The sequence below is a fragment of the Apodemus sylvaticus genome, chromosome X, assembly GCF_947179515.1.
Source record: "Apodemus sylvaticus chromosome X, mApoSyl1.1, whole genome shotgun sequence".
NCBI lineage: Eukaryota > Metazoa > Chordata > Mammalia > Rodentia > Muridae > Apodemus > Apodemus sylvaticus.
In genome coordinates, this window is record NC_067495.1 from 89,408,607 (window position 1) to 89,430,243 (window position 21,637).

The window sequence follows — 21,637 nt, forward strand, 5'->3', positions numbered from 1 at the left end:
ATGATTGACAATGATAATTTAATTCCAGTTTAGGAAACACATGCAATGATATCAAACTCTATATTCCAGGTTTAATTGCAATAATTACAATGTGACTCTGGACAAACAGCTGTTGTGCTTTTGTAAATATGAGATTAGGTGTATATAATTACTTTTGTAACAAATATTATAACTCAAGAAAAAAAACTAATTTTTTTAAATACTAAGTTTCTTTTTTTAATTTTGGGGTATTTTTTCCACACTTAAATAGTTGTTTATTGGCAGGAGTTTGGAAGGGATATAAGAATTAGCATTAACAGACAGCACCACAAACCAGTCATCAGGGTAGCAAGAGTGATGGGAAGGAGCCTGAAGCTCCCTCTCCTCAGTAGCAAGTGATTAGTCAGAGGCCTGGAGTGTTGATGGGTTAACCTTAGACCACTTCAGTTCACTAGGCATGGCTAGAAATAGAGTTTCACTGGCTCTGGCTCCAGACTGAACTTTTGAGATGTACTTACCTTGACAAGCAAGGGTGCTTGCTGCCCAAGGGTTGCTTGATGTATTCCTCTTGGGAAGACTTTACTTTTTCCTTCTTCCCTCCTTAGGCCTCTAGAGCAGAGGCCTGCAGGGCTTGTGCCATAGGAGAAAGTTAAGGCCCATGGATTCAGTAGGGACCACTTACTAATAGCATTGAAGTTGATGGAAAACTTTTTCTCACTCTTTTCTGCAGACATGAAAATGATGCCAGGGTCAGGAGGGGGCATTGTGTGATGAAGTACTGTGACAGTAGCCATGGCAATTTTCTCATTAGAAAATTTCAGAGTGTAAGTATGGCCTGGGGCTCCCATGTTGAGTTTCAACAACATTCCTTCCAGATAGACATGGCAGTCATGTGTAGCCATGTAGTCAGCCAATAGCCTTTCAGTTGAATACTGGCAGCACTTAAAGCCATGGTCCCCAACACGAAGGATTTCAGGTGCCACTATGGGTACAATGCCTTTCTGGTAGCAAATCCTGGCATAATGAGTCAGAACATTCATATTTCCATTATGCCAAGAGCTGAGAGAGTGTGTTGCCCATTCTTAAACAAGCAAAGCCTCTTCACAAAGTCTGCTATGTCCTTGTATTGGGCACAGAGTTCAGACTACACAGCCAGCTTTGGATGGTGGTCTTAGCATTGATTCCTGCAAGGGGCACCATAGATTTATCTACTTTAATGTCCACAACACTGGCCTTGGACTTGAGAAACTGGAGAGAAGCCAAGTTCATCATCTATCTTCTGGTATACTGTTTGATGGAAGAGGATCACCCACACACACCTGAGACAGCACAAGAATTCACAAGGTCACCAGCAGTCAGCAGTAGCTGGAGATACAATCATTGTTTCCTTAAGCCAAAAGACTGCAGCCACTTGATAGTACCCCTGGTGAACTAATCTACATCCAGGATGGCCTTACCCAGAAAAAAATTTGACCCATTTTTAGTACTGTGTATGAGTAGGGCACAGACAGTACATTCCTAGCACAGGAGAGGGTGAATCTGCCTGGTATAATGGTGGGGAGATGAAAGGACTGAGGAGTGAACAAGGATTCGGTTGCAGGAACACTGTTCTGGGAGACGTTGCTTTGTTTATTATTAGAAGAAAATCAAAGATACAGGTAAGGATAAACTCTTTTACATTCCAAATGAGTTTAGATAAAGTCCTGTTTGAGAGAAGATAAATGATTACTAGAATTTTTTATTGCAGTATTTCGTTTGATATGTGCTACTTATGAATGAGAATATACTACTCACATGATTACAGTGAAGAAAATGCTAACAAGTAAAATTATTTGAATATGACCAAAGAATATTATGCGTACACAGCATGTATTTTATCCATGCAAAAACCTTAATATCTCATAGAAATAAGAATTATTGGTTTGAATATCAAGGATCATTGAAAAAATGATTATCAATAATTTTACCAAAGTTTTAGACTAGTGAAAAAATATATACTGAAATATCATCCTGAATACAATGAATGTGGGTATAACAGCGGTTTTTACAAGACAGCTAAAGAAAAAAAATGTCCATTGTGGATCTTTATTCAGGCAGAAAATGAAAAGTAGACAAGTTATTGAAAGAACTGATTATTAGTCCAAAAAGTGAAAATTGAAAAATATATAAAGCATATTCCTCTTGTAGCAATGAGAAAGAAAAATACCAGAAATCTCCTAGGATTTCTTTCTGCACAGTAATACAAAGAAGGAAAAAATAAAGAATGGTTGAGTCTTTACTGCATTAAATAAGAATATACTTGCGACTCTCTTTAAAAAAAAAAAAAGCGGCTGTGGCGGTCCCTATGGAATAGTATAATGTTCTGATTTTCCAAGTTATACTTGTAAAAAGGAAATACCTATCATTATAAAGAGAAGTACTAGAATAATGGTCATAAAATTAGAAATGCAAAAGCCCAATTGCTCTATACATCAATCCTCAAGAACCTGTGAATGATTGCCCACTCTGTGTATTCCCTAGTGCTTTGTCCAGGCCAACTTTAAATAGCTCTAGCAATAAATTTCTGCCATTTCTTCTGGGAAGCTATTCCACTACCTAATTAAATTTGTGGGTTGACAACTTTTCCTGACATTCAGACTAAATTTTCCCATGTTCAATTTCAACCTGCTATTCCCATTTCTGCAGTACATGCTTGTATCAGCCTATGTAATCCCCCTGCTTCCTCACTACCTACAACTCTCAATCCTGTCTCTAAATTTTAGTAGAGTGTTACAGTGAGTTTCCTTGAGAAAAATAATTACAAGATCAGTGAGTATACACAGCTTATTATAGACATGAAAGCCAGTTTGTTCTGAATGCAAAGAGATGAGTTAGTGAGATGAAAGGCAAGATATTAATAGAATCCCAAGCCATTAAAGAAATTGAAACTCAGGACAGAAACAAATGGTGGACATCCTTCTCTCCTTCGGGCCCAATAAAACACTACATGTTTTAAACGAGTCAGTCTTTCTTTTGCCTTTTCTGGGATTACTTGACATATGGAGTCATACTCCTTCCTAGCCACCCCAGCACCCATACAACTAATAGAAGCAGGGGAAAACATCCTAGCCCTAAAACCATGTTTATTTGTGAATGAGGTTGCTCAGATTCTCTATGTTCCTCCTATAGTAGCTTCTTTTTCTTGACACTATTGGACAGGGATCTAGGAAGTACAGTCTACAGTTTCTTTCAAACTTACAATCAATAATTACAGTTATTTTTTTAGGTAGGAACTCTGAATTTTAGTTGTCAGTGCTCAGATAGAGAAAATAGTGTTCAGTGTTTCAACATTGCTTATAAGTGTGTAAAGATATAATAATGTTATTTAGTTGTGATTTGTTATTTTCAAAGTAAACCAGTTGTGATATGATTCATCTACAAGTTACACCCTAGCAATGAGTCAGGGATTACAGAGTGGAATATTTTCGGTAATTTTTAAGTAAATGGGATAATTTCAGGGAAAATATATGCAAACTCCAGAATGTTTTGGCAGAATGTGGGCAGAGAGATTTCTTACCATTATAGGAAATTGCCTGGTAGGCAAGAATCATATTAAACTTAGAATGCATAAAAATTCTGCTTGAACATAGTTGTTGAATTCTTAAAATACAAGAGCAAAGGCAAGAAAGTATTTCTAAATAATAATATGGTCTTTTAAAAATCTACCACCTTTTGGCTGATTTTTCCAAGAATTGTCATTAGTTGTGCTAAACAGTATAAATCGTTGAAAGAAAAATACTGTAACATATTTTTGCTAACATTTCAGGAAATGCTCTATATCAAAAAAGATGTACCTCAGGCAATATCTATTTTTATTTTTATTTCATATATTGCAGAATTATGATTCATAAAAAGAGTTAATTTGTATATACTGCATAGAAAGCTCATAGTTTTAGCCCTCTTGCAGTTTTGATTGAGGACATATCAGAAATAGACATTAAAATGCTTAAGAAAAATTGTAATTGACCTTCTAAAGTCATGGCACCCTTAAGATTCCTAACTATACATCACATGATATATCACTAGTTATTTCATATATTTAAAATTAATACAAGGAATGATAAAACTCAGGAAAAATGCATAGGAGAAATGTTGGAAGAGTAAAGAGAGGAGCTGAAAATACTAATATTGAATATGCAAAAGTAGAAGTAACTCAGCATAGACTATAAGGGGAACCTTATTATTTGGATTATTAGAAAGTTATAAGTCAGCCAAAGAAATAAATCAGGAAGTATTTTTTTTAAATATTTTTATTTTCTATATTCTTTGTTTACATTCCAAATGATTTCCCCTTTCCCGGATCCCCCCTCCCCATATGTCCCATAAACCTTCTTTTCTCCATCCCTTCTCCAATCACCTCCCTCCTTTTTCTCTGTCCTTATATTCCCTTCCAATGCTAGATCAATCCTTTCCAGGATCAGGACCCTCTCCATACTTCTTCATGGGAGTCATTTGTTATGCAATTTGTGCCTTGGGTATTCAGGGCTTCTGGGCTAATTAATATCCACTTATCAGAGATTGCATTCCATGTGTATTCTTTTGTGATTGGGTTACCTCGCTTAGGATGATATTTTCCAGATCAAACCATTTGCCTAAAAATTTTGTGAATTCATTGTTTCTAATTGTTGAGTAGTATTCCATTGTATAAATATACCACATTTTCTGTATCCATTCCTCCTTTGAGGGGCATCTGGGTTCTTTCCAGCTTCTGGCTATTATAAATAAGGCTGCTATGAATATGAAGGAGCATGTGTCTTTACTGCATGCCAGGGAATCCTTTGGGTATATGCCTAGGAGAGGTATAGCAGGGTCCTCTGGAAGTCTCATGTCCAGTTTACTGAGGAACCTCCAGACTGATTTCCAAAGTGGTTGTACCATCTTGCAGCCCTACCAGCAGTGGAGGAGTGTTTCTCTTTCTCCACATCCTCGCCAACAACTGCTGTCTCCTGAGTTTTTGACCTTAGCCATTCTGACTGGTGTAAGGTGAAATCTCAGGGTTGTTTTGATCTGCATTTCCCTAATGACTAATGATGTTGAGCAATTCTTAAGGTGCCTCTCAGCCATCCGAGTTTCTTCAGGTGAAAATTCTTTGTTTAGATCTGTACCCCATTTTTAAATAGGCTTATTTGTTTCCCTGGGGTGTAACTTCTTGAGTTGTTTGTATATATTGGATATTAGCTCTCTATCAGATGCAGGGTTGGTGAATATCCTTTCCCAATTTGATGGTTGCTGTTTTGTCCTTTTAACAGTGTCCTTTGCCTTACAGACACTTTGTAATTTTATGAGGTCCCATTTGTCAATTCTTGATCTTAAAGCATAAGCTATTGGTGATCTGTACAGGAACTTTTCTCCTGTGCCCATGTCCTCAAGGGTCTTCCCCAGTTTCTTTTCTATTAGTTTCAGTGTGTCTAGTTTTACATGGAGGTCCTTGATCCACTTGGAGTGAAGTTTAGTACATGGAGATAAGAATGGATTAATTCGCATTCTTCTGCATGCTGACCTCCAATTGAACCAGCACCATTTGTTGAAAAGGATATCGTTTTTCCACTGGATGTTTTTGGCTCCTTTGTCGAAGATCAAGTGACCATAGGTGTGTGGATTCATTTCTGGATGTTCAATTCTATTCCATTGGTCCACTTATCTGTCACTGTGCCAATACCATGCAGTTTTTAACACTATTGCTCTATAGTATTGCTTGAAGTCAGGGATACTGATTCCCCCAGAATTTCTTTTGTTGTTGAGAATAGTTTTAGCTATCCTGGGTTTCTTGTTATTCAGGATGAATTTGAGAACTGCTTTTTCTAACTCTGTGAAGAACTGAGTTGGGATTTTGATGGGGATTGCATTGAATCTGTAGATCGCTTTTGGCATGAAGGACATTTTAACTATATTAATCCTTCCAATCCACGAGCATGGCAGATTTTTCCATTTTCTGAGATCTTCTTCGATTTCCTTCTTCAGAGACCTGAAGTTCTTGTCATATAGATCTTTCACTTGTTTGGTTAGAGTCACACCAAGATACTTTATATTGTTTGTGGCTATTGTGAAGGGTGTCATTTCCCTAACTTCTTTCTCAGACTGCTTATCCTTTGAGTATAGGAAGGCAACTGATTTGCTTGAGTTGATTTTATAACCAGCCACTCTGCTGAAGTTGTTTATCAGCTGTAGGAGTTCTCTGGTGGAGGTTTTCGGGTCACTTAAGTAGACTATAATGTCATCTGCAAATAGTGATAATTTGACTTCTTCCTTTCTGATTTGTATCCCCTTGACCTCCTTATGTTGTCTAATTGCTCTAGTTAGAACTTCAAATACTATATTGAAAAGATAAGGGGAGAAAGGACAGCCTTGTCTAGTCCCTGATTTTAGTGGGATTGCTTCAAGTTTCTCTCCATTTAGTTTGATGTTGGCTACGGGTTTGCTCTATATTGCTTTAACGATGTTTAGGTATGGGCCTTGAATTCCTGTTCTTTCCAATACTTTTAGCATGAAAGGATGCTGGAGTTTGTCAAATGCTTTTTCTGCATCTAATGAGATGATCATATGTTTTTTTTTTCCTTGAGTTTATTTATGTAGTGGATAGTATTGATGGATTTCCTTATATTGACCCATCCCTGCATCCCTGGGATGAAGCCTACTTGATCATGGTGGATGATCATTTTGAGGTGTTCTTAGATTCGGTTGGCAATAATTTTATTAAGTATTTTTGCATCAATATACGTAAGAGAAATTGGCCTGAAGTTCTCTTTCTTTGTTGGATCTTTGTGTGGTTTTGGTATCAGCGTAATTTTGCCTTCATAGAACGAATTGGGTAGTGTTCCTTCTGTTTCTATTTTGTGCAATAGTTTGAAGAGTATTGGTTTTAAGTCTTCTATGAAGGTCTGATAGAACTCTGCACTGAAGCCATCTGGTCCCGTGCTTTTATCGGTTGGGAGACTTTCTATGACCCTTTTTATTTCTTCAGGTGTTATGGGACTGTTCAGTTGATCTATTTGATCCTGATTTAGTTTTGGTGTCGTATATCTGTCTAGGAAACTGTCCATTTCCTCCAGATTCTCCAGTTGTGTTGGGTATAGGCTTTTGTAATAGGATCCAATGATTTTTTGAATTTCCTCAGTTTCTGTTGTTATATCTCCCTTTTCATTTCTAAGTTTGTTAATCTGGATACTGTCTCTGTGCCCTTTGGTTAGTCTGGCTAAGGGTTTATCTATCTTGTTGATTTTCTCAAAGAACCAGCTCCTGGTTTTGTTAATTCTTTGTATGGTTCTACTTGATTGATTTCGGCCCTGAGTTTGATGATTTCCTGCCTTCTACTCTTCCTGGGTGAAATAGCTTCTTTTTGTTCCAGGGCTTTCAGGTGTGTAATTAAGCTGTTAGTGTATGCTCTCTCCATTTTCTTTTGGGAGGCACTCAGGGCTATGAGTTTTCCTGTTAGCACTGCTTTCATGTGTCTCATAGATTTGGGTATGTTGTGTCTTCATTTTCATTAAGTTCTAAAAAATCTTTAATTCCTTTCTTTATTTCTTCCTTGACCAAGGTATCATTGAGTAGAATATTGTTCAGTTTCCACGGGTTTTCTGTTGTTTTTGTTGCTATTGAAGACCACTTTTACTCCATAGTGATCTGATAGGAGGCATGGGATTAGTTCGATCTTCTTCTTCTTCTTCTTTTTTTTTTTTTTTTTTTTTGGTATGGAATACAGTTTATTCAGGGTAGAGGATGGGAGTTAGAGATGGAGAGAGAGAGAGAGAGAGAGAGAGAGAGAGAGAGAGAGAGAGAGAGAGAGAGAGAGAGAGAGAGGAGAGAGGAGAGAGGAGAGAGGAGAGAGGAGAGAGGAGAAAGCAGATAAGTGGAGGCCAGCCATGACCACTTTGAGAGAGGGGGAAGGGGAAACCAAGGGACAGAGCGGTGGGAGTGGGATGAGAGAGAGGTAGTTCGATCTTCTTATATTTGTTGAGGTCTGTCTTGTGACCAATTATATGGTCGATTTTGGAGAAGGTACCATGAGGTGCTGAGAAAAAGGTATATTCTTTTGCTTTAGGATAGAATGTTCTATATATATCTGTTAAATCTAATTGGTCCAAAGCTTCAAGTAGTTTCATTGTGTCTCTGTTCAGTTTCTGTTTTCCTGATCGGTCCATTGAGGAAAGTGCAGTGTTGAAGTCACACACAATTATTGTGTTAGGTGCAATGTGTGCTTTGAGCTTTAATAAAGTTTCTTTTACAAAAGAGGGTGCCCTTGCATTTGGAGCATAGATGTTCAGGATTGAGAGTTCTTCTTGTTGTAGTTTTCCTTTGTCCAGCAAGAAGTGTCCCTCAGAGTCTCTTTTGATGACTTTGGGTTAAAAGTCAATTTTACCTGATATTAAAATGGCTACTCCAGCTTTCCTGAGACCATTTGCTTGTAAAATTGACTTCCAGCCTTTTATTCTAAGGTAGTGTTTGTCTTTGACCCTGAGGTGTGTTTCCTGTAAGCAGCAAAATATAGGGTCCTGTTTACGTATCCAGTCGGTTAGTCTATGTCTTTTAATTAGGCCATTGAGTCCATTGATGTTAAGAGATATTAAGGAATAGTGATTGTTACTTCCGGTCATTTTTGACGTTATTTTTTAAATTTGATTTGTTAACTTCTTTTGGGTTTGATGAAAGGTTACTATCTTGCTTTTTCCAGGGTGAAGTTTCCCTCCTTGTATTGCTGTTTTCCTCCTATTATCCTTTGTAGGGCTGGGTTTGTGGATAGATATTGGGTAAACTTGGTTTTGTCATGGAATATCTTAGTTTCTCCATCTATGGTGATTGAGAGTTCTGCTGGATATAGTAGTTTTGGTTGGCATTTGTGTTCTCTTAGAGTCTGCATGAGATCAGCCCAGGATCTTCTAGCCTTCATAGTCTCAGGTGAAAAGTCTGCTGTAATTCTGATATGTCTTCCTTTAATATGTTACTTGGCCTTTTTCTCTTACTGCCTTTAATATTCTTTCTTTGTTTAGTACATTTGGTGTTTTGATTATTATGTGATGTGAATTATTTCTGTTCTGGTCCAGTCTGTTTGGAGTTCTGTAGGCTTCTTGTATATTCATGGGCATCTCTCTCTTTAGGTTAGGGAAGTTTTCTTCCATAATTTTATTGAAGATATTTGCTGGCCCTTTAAGTTGTAAATCTTCACTCTCATCTATGCCTATAATCCTTAGGTTTGATCTTCTCATGGTGTCCTGGATTTCCTGGATATTTTGGGTTACAAGCTTTTTGCATTTTGCATTTTCTTTAACTGTTGTGTCCATGGTTTCTATGGTATCTTCAGCATCTGAGGTTCTTTCTTCTATCTCTTGTATTCTGTTGTTGATATTTGCATCTATGTCCCCTGATTTCTTCCCAAGGTTTTCTATCTCCAAAGTTGTCTCCCTTTGAGTTTTGTTAGTTGTTTCTACTTCTGATTTTAGATCCTGGATGGTTTTGCTTAGCTCTTTCACTTTCTTTTTTGTGCTTTCCTATAATTCTTGAAGAGATTTTTGTGTTTCCTCTTTCATGACCTCAGCCTGTTGACCAAAGTTCTCCTGTATTTCTTTAAGTGTTTTTTGTGTTTCCTCCTTATTGGCTTTTGTATTCTCCTGAATTTCTTTCAATGATTTGTGTGTTTCCCTTGCAAGGGCTTCTAACTTTTGATCCATTTTCTCTTGAATTTCTTTAAGGATGTCCTTCATGTGTTCCTGTACCAGCACCATGACCAGTGATTTTAAATCCAAGTCTTGTTTTACTGGTGTAATGGCGTATCCAGGACATGCTGGTAAAGGAGAATTGGGTTCAGATGTTGCCATATTGCCTTGATTTCTGTTAGTGACGTTCCTGCATTTGCCTTTTGCCATCTAGTTCTCACTGGTGTTAGTTGGTCTTGTCAATGCTGGACTCACCAGTGCAAGCTGCCTCTTCCCACGTGGCCTCTGGTGCACAGCTTACCTCCTGCACTGCCTGGAGACAGGGTGCTGTTGCCCAGGCTTTCAGATCCAGAAGCAGACACCTGAAGGCTACTGCCGTGGCCCTGCTGGATTCACTAGAGCACACTGACTTCTCTCAGCTGGCCTCCGGGAAGTCCCTCTTGCCTCTTGCAGGACCTGGACATGTGGAATTGTTGCCCAGGCTGATCTGGATCTGGAAGCAGAGAGATCTGAGGGCTCCTGCCAGAGGCCTCAAGACTGGAACCTAAGCTCAGTGCCACTGGAGCAAGCTGTGCGCTCCCAGACTGCCTCTGGGTACACACCAGGTCTCCAGCACTTCCTGTAGACTGAGTGCTCTGGCCTAGGCTGTTCAGATACTGAAGCAGACACTTGAAGGTTCCTGCTGGGGCCCGCTGGGTTCACCAGAGCACACTGACTTCTCCTAACCGGCCTACTGGAAGCCCTTCTTGCCTCTTGCAGGACTTGGAGATGTGGCATTGCTGCCCTGGCTGATCTGGATCCGGAAACAGAGAGATCTGAGGGCTCCTGCCAGAGGCCTCAGGACTGGAAACTAAGCTCTGTGCCACAGGAGCAAGCTGTGTGCTCCCAGACTGCCTCTGGATGCACATCCGGTCTCCTGCACTTCCTGGAGACCAAGCGCTGTGGCCCAGGCTGTTCAGATCCCGAAGCAGACACCTGAAGACTCCCACAGGGGGCCGCTGGATTCACCAGAGCACACTGACTTCTCAGGAAGTATTTTTATTAATAAAAGTAGCACAAAATAGGGTTAAAGCTTAAAGAGGAAAACCACTGAGATATTACAGATATCAGTGATACAAATATTCACTATACAAGTAGAGATGAGGGTAAGGCTTGAGTCTTTTGATCTAGGTCAGTGATTAATCGTATCTCTGGGGTAATCTGGATTTCTGATATGGTTCACTAGCTGGAGGCATGTTTCAGGGAGTTGGATTGCACGTATTCCACTCCCCAAGATGGGTGCTCTGCTGTAGGAAAGCACCAAGACAAGACACCATTGGGGGCAGGGTAAGAGAGGCTAGGACTGTGGGTTCTTTTGGACATCCAGGAGCCTCTGGAAATCACAGAGTAACATAGAACAGAGTTGGAGCTGTGGGCTAGGGACATCATCTAGTCTGGGGCCAGGCTTGGAGGGGTGGGGGTGGGAAGGTGAACTCAGGTTCATCTAAGCAGGAATAGTCCTTGTCTTGGAGGTAATAGACTAGGTGGCAGTTGTGGCTGGAAGCACAGAGAAGTCTTCTATGGGAGAATAGGCTACAGCTCTATAGGCAAAGGCCTTCTTGACACCCCACTGTGGGTCTTGATGAAAAAAGAAAGTCCATGGTTCTAAACAGTTTATTGTCACAGCAGAAAATGGATGTATAAAACTACATTTCATTTCTCAGGGTGTGTCTGAGATTAAGGACCTTTTACAAGGAGAAATGTTGGGAAGGGAAACTTATTGACTAAGCCTTCCAGGCCTCTAGATACCTCATTAGCATTGAGAATTCTGTTTTGGGTCATGCCTCTTATATGTGAGAAGCACGGAAAATGTTCTGAGCCAGTAGTCTGACAGGGAGCTGGGAGCCAACTAAGCCTCAGGTAACATTTTCTCCTAAGAGCAGGCAGACAAGATACGGTCACAGATGGGTCTGGAGTTTGGGAGAAACTAAGACAACTAGGGGGAGGAAAAATCATAATCATAACATATTTTGCATAAAAATCAATTTTCAGTTACAAAATAAAGCAAAGAAAAACAGAACAGAAAAGGAAAGCAAAAGAAAAGAAAAAAGATAGAGCCATGGGCATAATGCCTATTGGCCTCATCTCAGGAATCCTGTAGAGTTTATTCTACCTTCTAGGAAGATTAGAAGATTCTATAATCATTTCTACAAATATTTAGCATGTAGCAGAACATACTACTATTTACCAGCTAAGAAAGCCGCTACAATAGAGTAAGAAACAACAAGTGAGTCAAGGCATGTTTCCATTTTTAGTGGGAGTGTCTGTTAGGGAGTGACTCCACAGGATTTTTTTTTCCAAGCAAAGCACTCACCAGGGACACTCCATCTTTACACAAGTGTGGTTTCACCTAAAGGTTTCTATGATATTGGGGGGTGAGTATGCACATACCACAAACACACGGATATACACACATACACATACAAACACACAACACGATTGTACCAGTTTGCAATCCCACCAACAATGGAGGAGTGCTCTTCTTTTTCCACATCCTCTCCAACATGTGCTGTCAGCTGATGTTTTGATCTTAGCCATTCTGATTGGTTTAAAGTGGACTCTCAGGGTCCTTTTGATTTGCATTTCTCTGAACACTAAGGACTTTGAACATCATTTAGGTGCTTCTCAGCCATTTGAGATTCCTCAGTTGTTAAATATCAGTTTAGTTTGTATCCCATTTTTTGATTAGGTTGTTTGATTTTTGGTGATTAGCTTCTTGAGTTCTTTATAAATTTTGGATATTAGAACTCTATCTGATGTGGGTTAATGAAGATTTTTTTCCCCATTCTATAGCTTGCCAATTTGTCTTATTGACTATTTCTTTTGCCTTACAGAAGCTTTCCAGTTTCATGAGATCCCATTTATCAATTCTTGATTGTAGATAATGAGTCATAGGAGTCCTGTTTAGGAAGTCTCCCCCTGTGCCAATGAGTCCAAGGTTCTTCCCTAATTTCTCTTCCATTAGATTCAGTGTATCTGGTTTTATGTTGAGGTCCTTGATCCACTTGGACTTGAGCTTTGTGCAAGGTGACAAATATGGTACTATTGTCATTTTTCTACATACATACAACCAGTTAGACCAGAACCATTTATAGAAAATACTTTCTTTATTCAATTGTATATTTTTTTCATTCTTTGTCAAAGATCAATTGTCCACACGTATGTGGTTTAACTTCTGGGTCTTCAGTTAGCACATGGAACAGTCAGAGGGTGGACCAGGGCAAGGGATAAAATCTGGAGTGTAAAAATATAAAAAAGATATAATAAAAAATAAATAAATATTTTAAAAATAATAGTTTTTTCTTCCTATACAAATTAATCTCCTTATCCCTTTGTCATACTACTGTTTTCATCTTAAATATTGTATTTAAAGATTTCCCTCATAGTTTCCCATTTTGTTTCGAATACTGTATTTGAAATGACTATGTCTATAGCATTTTAATACATGCATCAATTAAATGCAGTGAATCATTCCAAATGTCTGTCAAATATACTATTTATCATTCTTGGGTGAAATCTTCCATAAGAGACAAGTTTCATGAGATATTTGAGTGTGTACATTTTGCTACCCTCCTGAGTCTTAGGAAGTCTCCATCTTCCCTCCAGAAAGGAAAAATTTAATTCTGAGGAAATTATACTAATCTTGCAGGATAAGTGATTTCCTAAGGCTCAATTTGTTTCCCTTCATATCTCAAAGACTACCCTTCAGTGGCAGAGATGGCACACTAGGCAAGAGCTACCCATTCCCACTTAGGATGGGTTTGTATTTGATTCTTTTAAAGTTCAGACTTTGCTGTTTTGTAATAAAAACACATTTTCCCACAGTTGTCAATATATTAATCTTCATTTTTATTTAAGAGTTAATTACCATTTATTTGCGACCATATTTGGACGAACACAGTGCTCAAGACTACTTTAATACTATCTTTTCATTTTCACTCCCTGATGGACCTGACAGGCAATACCAGGTACATAGAGATATCCCTAGTTCAACATCACTTTGGACACTCATCAGGCTTCTGCCTGTGCCAGCTCTGCAGGCAGTCTGCGTGCTAGCCCTGTCCAAAGCTGTTTGCCATGTGGAGTGATCTGCACTTGGAAAGGGTCACCGGAGCATCCAACATCTTCACTCCCTTCAAGTAAATCAGTAGCCTTCCTATACTCAAAGGATAAGCAGGCTGAGAAAGAAATTAGGGAAATGACACCGTTCACAATAGCCACAAACAATATAAAGAATCTTGGTGTGACTCTACCAAACAAGTGAAAGGTCTCAATGACAAGAACTTCTCTGAAGAAGGAAATCAAAGAAGACCTCAGAAATGGAAAAATCTTTCATGCTTGTGGATTGGCAGGATTAACATAGTAAAAATGGCCATCTTGCCAAAAGCGATATACAGATTCAATGCAATCCCCATCAAAATCCCAACTCAGTTCTTCATAGAGTTAGAAAGAGCAATTCTCAAATTCATCTGGAATAACAAAAAAGGCAGGATAGCTAAAACTATTCTCAACAATAAAAGAACTTCTGGAGGGAATCAGTATCACCGACCTCAAGCAGTATTACAAAGCAATAGTGTTAAAAACTGCATGGCATTGGTACAGTGACAGGCAGGTAGATCAATGGAATAGAACAGAAGACCCAGAAATGAACCCACACACCTATGGTCACTTAATCTTCAACAAAGGAGCTAAAACCATCCAATGGAAAAAAGATAGCCTTTTCAATAAATGGTGCTGTTTCAACTGGAGGTCAGCATTCAGAAGAATGCAAATCAATCCATTCTTATCTCCTTGTACTAAGCTCAAGTCCAAGGACCTCCACATAAAACCAGACACTGAAACTAATAGAAAAGAAACTGGGAAAGAGCATTGAGCACATGGGCACAGGGGAAACGTTCCTGAATAGAACACCAATAGCTTATGCTCTAAGATCAAGAATTGACAAATGGGACCTCATAAAATTACAAAGTTTCTATAAGGCAAAGGACACTGTCAAAAGGACAAAACAGTAACCAACAAATTGGGAAAAGATCTTTACCAACCCTATATCCGGCAGAGGGTTAATGCCCAATATATACAAAGAACTCAAGAAGCTAGACTCCCACGAGCCAAAATAACCCTATTAAAAATGGGGTACAGAGCTAAACAAAGAATTTTCACCTGAAGAACTTCGAATGGCTGAGAAGCACCTAAAAAAGGCTCAACATCATTAGTCATTAGGGAAATGCAAATCAAAACAACCCCAAGATTTCACCTCCCACCAATCAGAATAGCTAAGATTAAAAACTCAGGAGACAGCAGGTGTTGGCGAGGATGTGGAGAAAGAAGAATACTCATCCACTGCTGGTGGGATTACAAACTGGTACAACCACTCTGGAAATCAGTATGGCAGTTCCTCAGAAAATTGGGCATGACACCTCTGGAAGACCCTGCTATACCACTCCTGGACATATACCCAGAGTATTCCCCAGAAAGCAATAAGGACACATGCACCACTAAGTTCATCTCAGACTTATTTATAATAGCCAGAAGCTGGAAAGAACACAGATGTTCCTCAGTGGAGGAATGGATACAGAAAATGTGGTATATTTACACAATCCAGAAACTCTGAATACCCAAAACACTACTCACATATCAAATCATTCCCAAGAAAATGGAAGGAGAGGGTCCTGGTCCTGGAAAGTCTTGATGTAGCATTGCAGGGGATTACCAGGACAGAGAAGTGAGAAGGGGCTGATTGGGGGATGGGTAGAGGGAAGAGGTCTTATCGGACTTATGGGGAGGGGGGACCTGGGAAAGGAAAAATCATTTGGAATGGAAACAAAGAATATAGAAAAATACTATCTTTGAAAGTTCAAGTTTATGTCTGGAGTTTTTTCGTCTATGTCCTTGTTAGACTTGCACAAAGGATCCAGTTATGGTTTTAAGATTTGAGTTAAAAATGTCCCCCAAATTACCATGTGTAGTGAAGTTCAGAGGTTGGAATATTTAGAATTAAAGGCTCTCATTGACTATACTATTGTTTTAATAATTGATCTATTTTTAGTACAGTGAGTTACTGGTATATTATAATGTGTTAGGAGGTGGGATCGAGTTGAAGGAAGTAGGTTTTGGGGAACATGTTTTTAGGTATTATAGCATACCGCCAGACTTTCATTTTCTTGGCTGTAATGTGGCCAGGAATGCATGCTCTTCATTTTTGGATTCAGGAATCCATGATAATTACCTCGTTCAAGACAAGGAGGAGAATAGCAGAGGGAGAGACTCCCCACGGCCATATTTGCAGCCTGCTGGGGCAGAAAAGCATCACTAGCTACTGTATTATCCCGAGCTTAGGATCTCTGGGGGTGCAAACTGCCAAGGATCTGCCTGTGCCCAGGACCTGAGCACATAGGTGGTTCTTCAGCCAACTGGTTGGGCGTGGGGCCTGTGTCCTGCATGGAGGACAGTAGAGGGAGAGACTCCCCAAGGTCATCTTTGCAGCCTGCCAGGGCAGAAAAACATCACTAGGTACTGAATTATCCTGAGCTTAAGAACTCTGGGAGTGCAAACCGCCAGGAGTGTGCCTGAGCCCAGGACCTGAGAACATTGGCAGTACATCTGCCAGCTGGTAGGTCATAGGGCCTGTGTCCTACGTGAGAATAAACAGAGGGAATGACCCCCTCCGCCACCCCTTCACTCCATGACAGAACACCTGGTTCACAGTGACAAACCAAATATAATATTGCTTGAGGCAAGACTGAGCAGGGCTCAAAAGGCACAAAAGAGGAAGGTAGCATATCAGCAATCTGTGCCAGAGGAAACCCAGTGTCACTAAATAGCCTTAAAGTTCCAAAGTGGGTTGAAGTACCAACCTGTGACAATAAGACCATCTAACACCACTGAGAACTAGATGGCTAAACACAAAGGTAGGAACATTACTGACAGAAACCAAGGAATTATGGCAGCATCTGAACCCAACTCTCCAACAACAGCAAGTCCTGGATACCCCAACACGCCAGAAAAACAAGAGTTGGATTTAAAATCCCTGGTAGGGATGCTGTTAGAAGAACACATGAAGGACGTAAATAAGTCTCTTAAAGAAATTCAGGAGAAAAATGATCAAAAGCTAGAAGCCCTTACAAGGGAAACACAAAAATCACTTAAAGAAATTCAGGAGAATATGGGTCAGAAGTTAGTAGCCAATAAGGAGGAAATGCAAAAATCACTTAAAGAAATACAGGAGAACTTTGATCAACAGGCAGAAGTCATGAAAGAGGAAACACAAAAATCTCTCAAAGAATTACAATAAAACACAAACAAGCAAGTGAAGGAATGGAGCAAAAACTTCCAGGATCTAAAAGCAGAAGTAGAAACAACTAAGAAATCATAAAGGGAGACAACTTTGGAGATAGAAAACCTTGGGAAGAAATCAGGGGCCATAGATGCAAATATCAACAACACAATACAAGTGATAGAAGAAAGAATCTTTAGATGCCGAAGAGACATAGTAACCATGTACTCAACAGTCAAAGAAAATGCAAAATGCAAAATGCTTGTAACCCAGAACATCCAGGAAATCCAGGACACAATGAGAAAGCCAAACCTAAGGATTATAGGTATTGATGAGAGTGAAGATTTACAAATTAAAGGGCCAGCAAATATCTTCAACAAAATTATGAAACAAAACTTCCCTAACCTAAAGAGAGAGATGCCCATGAATATACAAGAATCCTACAGAACTCCAAACAGACTGGACCAGAACAGAAATACTTCCTCTCACATAATAATCAAAACCCCAAATGTATTAAACAAAGAAAGGATACTTAGGGCAGTAAGAGAAAAAGGGCAAGTAACATATAAAGGAAGACCTATCAGAATTACACCAGACTTCTCACCAGAGACCATGAAAGCTAGACGATCCTGGGCATATCTCATGTAGACTCTAAGAGAACACAAATGCCAGCCAAGACTACTATACCCAGCAAAACTCTCAATCAATATAGATGGAGAAACCAAGATATTCCATGACAAAACCAAATTTACACAATACATTTCCACAAACCCAGCCCTATAAAGGATAATAGGGGGAAAACAACATTATAACGAGGGAAACTATACCCTGGAAAAAGCAGGATATTAAACTTCTTTCATCAAACCCAAAAGAAGATAACCACACAAATATAAAATTAACATCAAAAACCACACAAATATAAAATTAACATCAAAAATGATAGGAAGCAATAACCACTACTCCTTAATATCTCTTAACATCAATGGACTCAATTCCTCAATAAAAAGACATAGACTAACAGACTGGTTACATAAACAGGACCCTACATTTTGCTTCACACAGGAAACACACCTCAGTGTCAAAGGCAAAACCTACCTTAGAGTAAAAGGCTGGAAGACAATGCTACAAGCAAATGGTCTCAGGAAACAAGCCGGAGTTGCCATTCTAATATCAGATAAAATTGACTTTCAACCTAATGTCATCAAAAGAGACATGGAAGATCAATTCTTGCTGGTCAAAGGAAAAATCCAACAAGAAGAACTCTCAATCCTGAACATCTATGCTCCAAATACAAGGGTGCGTTCATTCATAAAAGAAACTTTACTAAAGCTCAAATCACACATTGCACCTAACACAATAATTGTGGGTGACTTCAACACTCCACACGCATCAATGGACTGATCAGGAAAAGAGAAAGTAAACATGGAGACAGTGAAACTAATTGAAGCTTTGGACCAATTAGATTTAACATATCTATCTATCTATCTATCTATCTATCTATCTATCTATCTATCTATCTATATCTATATATATCTATATCTATATCTATATCTATATATATATATATATCTATATCTATATATATCTATATATATATATATATATATCTATATCTATATATATATATATAACTTTTCATCCCAAAGCAAAAGAATATACCTTTTTCTCAGCACCTCATGGTACCTTCTCCAAAATCAATCATATAGTTGGTCTCAAGACAGACCTCAACAAATATAAGAAGATCGAAATAATCCCATGCCTTCTCTCAGAGCACTATGGAGTGAAAGTGGTCCTTAATAATAAAAACAACAGAAAGTCCACATACACATGGAAACTGAACAATACTCTACTCAATAATACCTTGGTCAAGGAAGAAATAAAGAAAGAAATCAACGATTTTTTTTTAAAATTTAACAAAAATTAAGGCACAATATACTCAAATCTATGGGACACAATGAAAACAGTGCTAAGAGGAAAACTCATAGCTTTGAGTGCCTCAAAAAGAAATGGGAGAGAGCATACACTAGAAGATTAATGGAACAACTGAAAGCCCTGGAACAAAAAGAAGCTAATTCACCCAGGAGGAGGAGAAGATAGGAAATCATCAAACTCAGGGCTGAAATCAATCAAGTAGAAACTAAGAGAACCATACAAAGAATCAACAAAACCAGGAGCTTGTTCTTTGAAAAAATCAACAAGATAGATAAACCCTTAGCCAGACTAACGAAAGGGCACATAGACAGTATCCAAATTAACAAAATTAGAAAAGGAAAGGGAGCTATTACAACAGAAACTGAGGAAATTCAAAAAATCATCAGATCCTACTACAAAAGCCTGTACTCAACACAACTGGAGAATCTGGAGGAAATGGACAATTTCTTAGACAGATGCCAAATACCAAAATTAAACCAGGATCAAATAGATCATCTATACAGACCCATAACCCCTAAAGAAATAGAAGGGGTCATAGATAGTCTTCTGACCAAAAACAGCATAGGACCAGATGGTTTCAGTGCAGAATTCTATCAGACCTTCAAAGAAGAATTAACACCAATACTCTTCAATCTACTCTACCAAATAGAAACAGAAGGAACACTACTGAACTCCTTCTACAAAGCCACAATTATGCTGATACCAAAACCACACAAAGATGCAACTAAGAAAGAGAATTTCAGGCCAATTTCCCTTATGAATATCGATGCAAAAATGCTTAATGAAATTCTTGCCCACTGAACCCAAGAACACATCAAAACGATCATCCACCACGATCAAGTAGGCTTCATCCCAGGGATGCAGGGATGGTTCAATATACGGAAATCCATCACTGCTATCCAGTACATAAACAAACTCAAAGAAAAAAATCATATGATCATCTCATTAGATGCTGAAAAAGCATTTGACAAAATTCAGCATCCTTTCATGCTAAAAGTCTTGGAAAGGACAGGAATGCAAGGCCCATATCTAAACATAGTAAAAGCAATATACAGCAAACCGGTAGCCAACATCAAACTAAAAGGAGAGAAACTTGAAGCAATCCCACTAAAATCAGGGACTAGACAAGGCTGCCCCCTCTCTCCATATCTTTTCAATATAGTTCTTGAAGCTAGAGCAATTAGACAACATAAGCAGGTCAAAGGGATACAAATTTCGATGGAAGAAGTCAAACTATCACTATTTGCAGATGATATGATAGTATAATTAAGTGACCCAAAAAACTCTACCAGAGAGCTACTACAGCTGATAAACAACTTCAGCAAAGTGGCTGGCTACAAAATCATCTCAAGCAAATTAATAGCCTTTATATACTCAAAGGATAAGCAGACTGAGAAAGGAATTAGGGAAATGACTCCCTTCACAATAGCCACAAACAGCATAAAGTATCTTGGTGTGACTCTAACCAAGCAAGTGAAAGACCTATATGACAAGAACATCAGATATCTAAAGAAGGAATTCAAAGCAGATCTCAGGAAATGAAAAAAATCTTCCATGCTCATGGATTGGCAGGATTGATATAGTTAAAATGGCCATCCAGCCAAAGGCAATCTATAGATATAATTCAATCCCCATCAAGATCCCAACTCAGTTCTTCATAGAGCTAGAAAGTGCAATTCTAAAATTCATCTGGAATAACAAAAACCCAGGATAGCTCAAACAATTCTCAACAGCAATAGAACTTCTGGGGGATTCAACATCCCAGACCTCAAACTTTACTACAGAGCAATAGTGATAAAAACTGCATGGTATTGGTACAATGTCAGGCAAGCAGATATATGGAATAGGATTGAAGACCCAGAAGTGAACCCACACACCTATGGTCACTTGATCTTTGACAGAGGAGCTAAGTCTATCCAGTGGGAAAAAAAGAGAGTTTCCAACAAATGGTGCTGGTTCAACTGGTGATTAGAATACAGAAGAATTCAAATCGATCCATTCTTATCTCCTTGTACTAAGCTCAACTCCAAATGGATCAAGGACCTCCACATAAAACCTGACACACTGAAACTAATTGAAAAGAGACTGGGGAAGACCCTTGAGGACATGGGCACAGGGGAAAAGTTCCTGAATAGAATGCCAATAGCTTAAGCTCTAAGATCAAGAATTGACAAATGGGACCTGATAAAACTACAAAGTTTCTGTAAGGCAAAGGACACTATCAAAAGGACAAAACGTCAACCAACAGATTGGGAAAGGATCTTCACCAACCCTAAATCTGACAGAGGGCTAATATCTAATAACTCAAGAAGGTAGAACCCAGAAAACCAAATAATCCCATTAAAAAGTGGGGTACAGAGCTAAACAAAGAATTTTCACAAGAAGAACTTCGGTGGACTGAGAAGCACCTTAAGAAATGTTCAACATCATTAAACATTAGGGAAATCCAAATCAAAACAACCCTGAGATTTCACCACACACCTGTTAGAATTGCTAAGGTAAAAAAATCAGGAGACAGCAGGTGTTGGTGAGGATGTGGAGAAAGAGGAACACTCCTCCATTGCTGGTGTGATTGCAAGATGGTGCAACCACTTTGGAAATGAGTCTGGCGGTTCCTCAGAAATCTGGGCATGACACTTCCGGGGGACCCTGCTATACCACTCCTGAGCATATACCCAGAGGATTCCTTGGTGTGAAATAAGGACACATGCTCCACTATGTTCAAAGT

At 38.9% G+C, this 21,637-nt stretch overlaps 1 pseudogene; it reads right to left on the reverse strand.

Annotated features, from left to right (window-relative positions):
- Window positions 1–378: 378 nt before the first annotated feature.
- LOC127674581 (fructose-bisphosphate aldolase A-like) overlaps window positions 379–21,637 on the reverse strand; it is a 29,601-nt pseudogene continuing 8,342 nt past the window's right edge.